Raw genomic sequence first — 7317 nt, forward strand, 5'->3', positions numbered from 1 at the left:
ATAACAGATTTTCTAAGCACTTGCTCGTGGTTTTTCCTGGGCTCCTCACAGCAGGAACAGTAGGCAGATTATATAATAATAAGAGATAACAGAGGCAATGGAACTCAGAGAGGTTAGGAATGTGCCCGTGGAGAGCACAGGAAAGAAGAGATCTCATACTGGATTACAGATCAATTGATTCCTAATAGAGTAATAAAGAAATCAATGGGTTCTTGGAATTGGAAGAGACCTCATAATTCCAATCTCCTGCCCAAAGTAGGATTCCCATGGGAAGTGATGATCAGTGCTTTATTTGAATACTCCTGGTGATGGGGAGCTCATTGCTCTATGGTTCATGAATGTTCAGCTCTACTGGTCACCACAGTTGCCTGCCCCCCAAATAAGCTATGATCTTGGGGCTGTATCAGGCACACAGAAAGAAACAGAGTGGCAGCTGGGGTGTGCTTTGAAGAAGCAGACAAACCAGATTGCTTTTGGCAGGCTTGCTGCAGAATTCTCTCCTCTCATGTCTGGCATTATGTAGGGTAAGTCTTGCCTATGGAGTCAGTGTTTCCTAGAGGTGGTTCTTAATAAAAATAAGAATAAACACAATGCCTCTATATTTTAACACATTTCCCACTCCCAGTCTCCTGGAATATTTACAACAATCTCTGCAAGGTAAGGAGAGAACGTACAAATTATTTCTGTTTCCCAATGTAGGCCAGAAACCTGAAACAGAAAAGGTAAGTGGATTGCCAGAAATCAAAGAACAAATGAGCGATGAAGGCCTGGGAAAAAAAGGAAAAACACAAAGGAAAAAAATGAGTATTTTTCCCTTCCAAGAATTTTTTGTTATGAATATTTTCATAAGTGATGAATAAGGTGTCTATCATTGTTATCTGTCTTTACACTCTTTCCTTGCCAAATAACTTGTAGAAACTATGCCACAGGAAGATTTTAGTGTAAAACTCCCTGTAGTGTCAGATCATTAAAATTCCTCAGGAGTGAGCTGAACTGTATAAGACATAAATGCAGAAGTGTGGGCCACACCTTCTTTCTCCAGGGATGTCTGCTATTTTCACCAGAGGATAGCCTTATTCCCATGTCTTTTCCCATTATGGAGCTTAAAAAATTTATGATGGTAAAATATATATAACATAAAATGTACCATTTTAACCGTTTTTAAATGTACTGTTCAGTGGCACTAAGTACATTCATGTTGTTCTGCAACCATCACCATCATCTCCATCTTCCCTCTCCAGAGCTTTTTCATCTTCCCAAAAGGAAACTCTGTCTCCATCAAACACTAACTCCCCATTCCCTCCTCCCCTCAGCCCCTGGCAGCACCATTCTACTTTCTGTCTATGAATTTGACCGCTATTAAGTGGAATTCCAGAGAATTTGTCCTTTGTGACTGGTTTATTTCACTTAGCATAATGTTTTCAAGGTTCATCCATGTTGTGGCGTGTGTCAGAATGCCCCTCCTCTTTAAGGCTGACTAATATTTCATCGTATGGATATACAGTACCACTTTTGTTTACCCATTCCTCCCTGGATGGCCATTTTTGGTGATTGTGAATAAAGCTGTTATGAACGTGGGTGCACAAACATCTGTTCTATTTCCTGCTTTCAATAATTTGAGGTATATACCCAAAAGTGGAATTGCTACATCATATGGATTGGTCTGTGTTTAATTTTCTGAAAAACCACCATACTTTTTCCACCCTTTATGGAGTTCTGATTTAAATTTTCAAGAGGAGGTACCTCTAGCCTCCTAAGTAGCAAAGAACTGGAAGCAGCAATATCCACTGATCCCAGCTGAGGTTCTATCCAAGGGCAGATTGCCCTGCCTGTTTAGAAGTTTTGTAAAAGAGAGGATTTTGTAGTAGGGAAGAAGGTGGAACATGAGGTTCTCTTGAGAATTATATTGGAGCAGAAAGAACACTCACCTTTTTATTAAAAGGTTAAAGGCAGTCACTTCTGGCATCAAGGTACAGTAAAAAAGCACATGGACTGCATTTGAGTATCAGCTCTGACAGCTTTCCACTTCAGTCTTCCCCATGTGAGCACAAGAATAGGGCCTCAGCATCACTATCTGGGATAGCAATGTCAAAGAAACAAGTCATAGATAGGACAACTTTGTGTTCACATATTAGAAGAGTAAAAATAATCATGGGAATGTTAATGAAACTTTATGTATTTTCATTTCTCTCTACATTTCTGAATTTTTTGGTGAGGTGGAGAGAAACTCATTTTTGCCCCTGTGGTTTCAAACTTCCCATAAGCTTTATGTATTTGGGGGAACCTGAAACTTCAGTCCTGAGGGTCTAGCTTGAGGCTCTATTAATCCAGCAAGGCCAGTGCTAGCTTTTCCTGGGAGGGATTGGAACTCTCGGCCCTCACTGCCTGCTGGGGGAGGGTGGGGCAGTGAGATGTGCCTGGGAGACCCAGGTGCACTGTGGGCACAGAGTTAGTGAAGCTGCCTGCCAGCTACTTTTCAGTGTGCCTGACGAGGCTGATTAGTGTGTTTGTTCTTCCACTTGTCCTATTCAGTCAGAGGCTAAACCCCAGAAGTGAAGACAGTGACAAAGATGATGTAACTAACTACTGATTTACCAGCCAGAACTCTAAATATCAGTCAAAACCCACACCAGGGCCAGAGACTTTCTGAGGAACATGTGTTTTAGGTCTGCTCATCCTATTCTTTAAAAACACACACATACACCCACTACACACAGTTTTTATTCTTCAAGTGTTACAAATTCACTGCTGAAATTAAAAGTACTGTAGAAGGCAGAAAGCTACAGTTTTCCTCCCTGCCTGCCTCTCCCCTGTCACCAGACAGCTCTTAAAAATTCTAACTTTTCTTCTGAAGATTGCTCTTTTTCTGGGATGTATGACATTGAGCATGTGATTAAGACAGCTTCAGAGCCCTGGCCAGGGTGGCTCAGTTGGTTGATCATTAGCCCATAACCCAAAAGGTTGAAGGTTCAATTCCCAGAATGTGCAAGAGGGAATAGATCAATGTTTCTCTCCCTCTCTCTCCCTTCCTTCCACTCTCATTAAAATAAGTCTCAAGGAATTACATTTTTTTCTCTTGTATGAGCAACTTAATGAACATCTTTAAACCTTAACTTTCAAATCTGTAAAATGGGCATAATAATAATAATTCTTATCTCATAGGGTTCCTGTGAAGATTAAATGAGATAACAATATGGGAGTTGATTAGTGTGATGCCTGGTTGTATACAATTAGCTGTGGGCATCAGAAGAGGTTTGCATTCAGCCCAGTGGCCCTGAATCAGGTAAACTAAATCTCTTTTCTTCTTAAGGAAGAAGGTACAGTCATTGTTCTTATTCCTGGACTATCATCCATATTACATTAAAATGTGAGGCAAAGATTTTCATCAGAGCCCAAATAGTTTCTTTACAAGCTTTACTCATAGAAAAGTCCTTTACTCATAGAAAAGTCCTTCATCACTGACATATGAATAGGAAGATACAAAGGCAGTTATAGAGATCATCCATGTACTCTTTGCCCAGTTTCCCTCAATGATTACATCTTACATAATTAGAGTATCAAAACCAGGAGATTAACATGGTACAGTGTGTGTACAGTTTTATGTCGTGTTATCACAAGTAGATTCATGTCACCACCACTGCAATCAAGCTACAGAATTACTCCATCACCACAAAGACGCCCCCTTGTGTGACTCCTTTATAGTCATACCTGCCCCTTTCTACCCCAACATCCCTAATGCCTGGCAACCACCAATTTTCTCCATGTCTGTAATTTAGTTATCTTGAGACAATTATATAAATAAAATCATACTGTATGTGACCTCGTGAGATTGGCTTTTTAAAATCAGCATAACACCCCTGAGATCCATCCAAGTTGTTGGAATGTATCATTCATTAGTTCACTTCTTTTCATTGCTGAGTAGACTCCCAGGGTATGAATGCCCTATTTATTTAACCATTAAGCTATTGAGGGATATTTTGGTTGATTCCAGTTTTGGGCCATTACAAATGACGCTGCTAAAAGTAATTGTGCCCAGGTTTTTGTGTTGATATTAGTTTCCATTTTCCTGGAACAAATGCCCAGGAGTGTGATGCAGAGTCATATGGTAAGCGTTCGGTTTTGTAAGAAACTGCCACACTGTCTTCCAGCGTGGTCGCACCATTTTGCATTCCACCAGCAATGAATGAGAGATCCGGTTTTTCTGCATCCTTGACAGCATTTGCTATTGTCATAATTTTTTATTTTAGATATTCTGATAGGTGTGTAGTAATATTAATCATGGTTTTAATTTCACTTTCCTGATGGCTAATAATGTTGAAAATCTTTTTGTATGCTTATTTTACCATTTGTATATCCTCTTCAGTGAAATGTCCCTTCCTGTCTTCTGCCCATTTTTAATTGTTTTTTTCCACTGTTGAGCTTTGAGAATTCTTTATATATTCTAGATATGAATCTTGTCAGATATATAATTTGCAGATATTTTCTTCCTGTCTCTAACTTGTCATTTAATCTTAAGAGAAAATGTTTTGATATTTTCTGAAGTCCAATTTACTGATTTTTCTTTTATGGATCATACTTTTGATGTCATGTCTTAAGAAACCTTCAACAAGCTCTAGGTTCTTTTTTTTTTTTTTTTTTTTGTTATTGGTATTTTAATAGGGATTGCATTGAATCTATAAATTGCTTTGGGTAGTATGAACATTTTAATGATGTTGATTCTTCCCATCCATAAGCATGGTATATGCTTCCATTTCTTTGTATCTTCCTTAATTTCTTTCTTCAGTGTTATGTAGTTTTCTCAGTACAGGTCTTTTACCTCCTTGGTTAAGTTTATTCCTACGTACTTTATTTTTCTTGTTGCTATGGTAAATGGGATTTTTCTTTTAGTTTCTATCTCTGAGATTTTATTGTTGGTGTACAGAAATGCCTTCGATTTCTGACTATTGACTTTGTACCCTGCTGTTTTGCCAAATTCACTTATTATGTCAAGTAGTAGCTCTAGGTTCTGAAGATATTTTTCTTGACTTCTGAAGGTTTCACACTTATACATTTTACATTGAAATCTGTTATCCATGAAAAAAAAAAGATTTTATTTATTTATTTTTAGAAAGAGGTGAAGGGAGGAAGAAAGAGTGGGAGAGAAACATTGATCAGTTGCCGCTCCTTTGTGCCGGGAATCAAACTGTTGAACTTTCCCTTTGTGGGATGACACCCAACCAACTGAGCCAGACTAGTCAGGGCTATTACCCATTTTGAGTTAACTTTGTATAAGATGTGAGTTTAGTTTAAGGCGGATTTATTGGTTTTACCTACAGATATCCAGTTGTTTCAGCACCTTTGGTTGAAGCTTTTATGCCTTTGTTCAAAATCAGCTGGCTGTACTTATGTGGGTCTATTTCTGGGTTCTCTATTTGGTTCCATTGATCTTTATATCTGTTTCTCTACCAGTGCTACACAGTTTTGATTACTATAGCTATGTAATAATTCTTGAAATCAGGTAGAATGATTTATCCCACTTTGTTCAAAATTTTCTACATAAATTTTAAAATAATCTTGTCTGTAGCTACAAAAAGTCTTACTGAGATCACAGGAATTGCATTAAACCTGTATGTAAATTTAGGGAGAACTGACGTCTTTTCTCTGTTTGCTCTGTTGAGTCTTTCAATCCATTAACAGAATATATCTCTTCATCTATTAAAATCTTCTTTGATTTCTTTCACCAGTGTTGTGTAATTTTTAGTATACAGTCCTGCATATGTTTTGTTAGCCTTACCCTTATATATTTAATTTCCTGAACAATTGTAAGTAGTATTGTATATTTAATTTCAGTTTCCACATATTCATTGTTAGTATATAGAAATGTAATTGATTATTGATCTTATATCCTGAAATGTTGCTGAACTCACATATTAGTTTTGGGTTTTGTTTTGTTTTTGTTCTTTGTAGATTCCTTGGGATTTAAAAAATAATTATATAAATATTTTATTCATTTATCAAAAAAAATCTTAGACTGCAGTCATAAATAACAGACACGCATGCATTTTATATAACTCAGTCCTCTCTAATGGAAAAGAAATTAGCAACACATTTTCAGAATTCTAATTTCATCATAGGTAGATGAATCAGAGCATTTTGTTTATTTTTTAAATTATGTATTGTTTTAGGTATACAACTTAGTGGTTAGACAATCATATATGTTTCATAGTGTTTCCCCCGATATTTCCAGTATCCTACTGACAGCATACATAGTTATCACAATATTATTGACAATATTTCCTATGCTTTACTTACTTCCCCATGACTATTTTGTAGCTATCTATTTGTGCTTAGTCCCTTCACCTCTTTCACTTAGTGCCCTCAACACCCCTTCCCTCTGGCGACTACCAGTTCTCCTCTGTATCTATGACTTTGTTTCAATTTTGTTTGTTTATTTTGTTCTTTAGATTCCACCTATAAGTGAAATCCTATGGTATTTGTCTTTCCCTGACTGACTTGTTTCACTGAGCACAATACCCTCTAGGTCCATCCATCCATGCTGTCACAAATGGTAAGACTTCATTCTTTTTTATGGCCAAGTAATATTTTATTGTATATATGTGCTACAGCTTTTTTATCTGTTCATCTATTGATGGGCACTTTGGTTGCTTCCAGAGCTTAGCTATTGTAAATAATGCTGCAATGAACACAGGGGTGCATATATTCTTTTAATTTAGTGTTGTATCTTTTTTCAGATAAATCCCCAGAATCACTGGGTTGTAAGGTAGGCCCCTTTTTAATCTTGAGGAAACTTCACACTCTTTTCCATAGTGGCTGTACCAATCTGCCTTCCCACCAACAGGGCACGAGAGTTCCCTTTTCTCCACATCCTCATCAACACCTGTCATTTGTGGATTTATTGATGATAGCCATTCTGAGATGTGAAAGTGATATCTCATTACTGTTTTTTTTTTTTTAATGTGCTTTATTGATTATACTGTTACAGTTGTCCCAATTTCTTTTCCCTTTGTTCCCCTCCACCCAGTGATATCCCTCCCTCCAGTTGTCCCCCTTTCCCCTTACTCCATGCTCATTGGTTGTGCATATAGTTCTCAACATCTCCCTATCTACTCCACTCCCTCCTACTATGCTTCTTAATTCCTGTACCATCTCCCTCCCTTTCTCTGCTTCCTCCTCCTTGCTGACCTCCCCACAAAATGTTCCCCATGCCTATAATTCTTTTCCCACTCTTGTTGCCTACTTAGTTTGCCTTTGTTTTGGTTCCCTAGCTTCTGTTGTTGGTTGTGATACAGTTTTCATTTTAATGTTCATAGTTTTGAT

The sequence above is a fragment of the Furipterus horrens genome, unplaced genomic scaffold (assembly GCF_987537825.1).
Source record: "Furipterus horrens unplaced genomic scaffold, mFurHor1.1.pri manual_scaffold_10, whole genome shotgun sequence".
In the NCBI taxonomy this organism is placed as follows: domain Eukaryota; kingdom Metazoa; phylum Chordata; class Mammalia; order Chiroptera; family Furipteridae; genus Furipterus; species Furipterus horrens.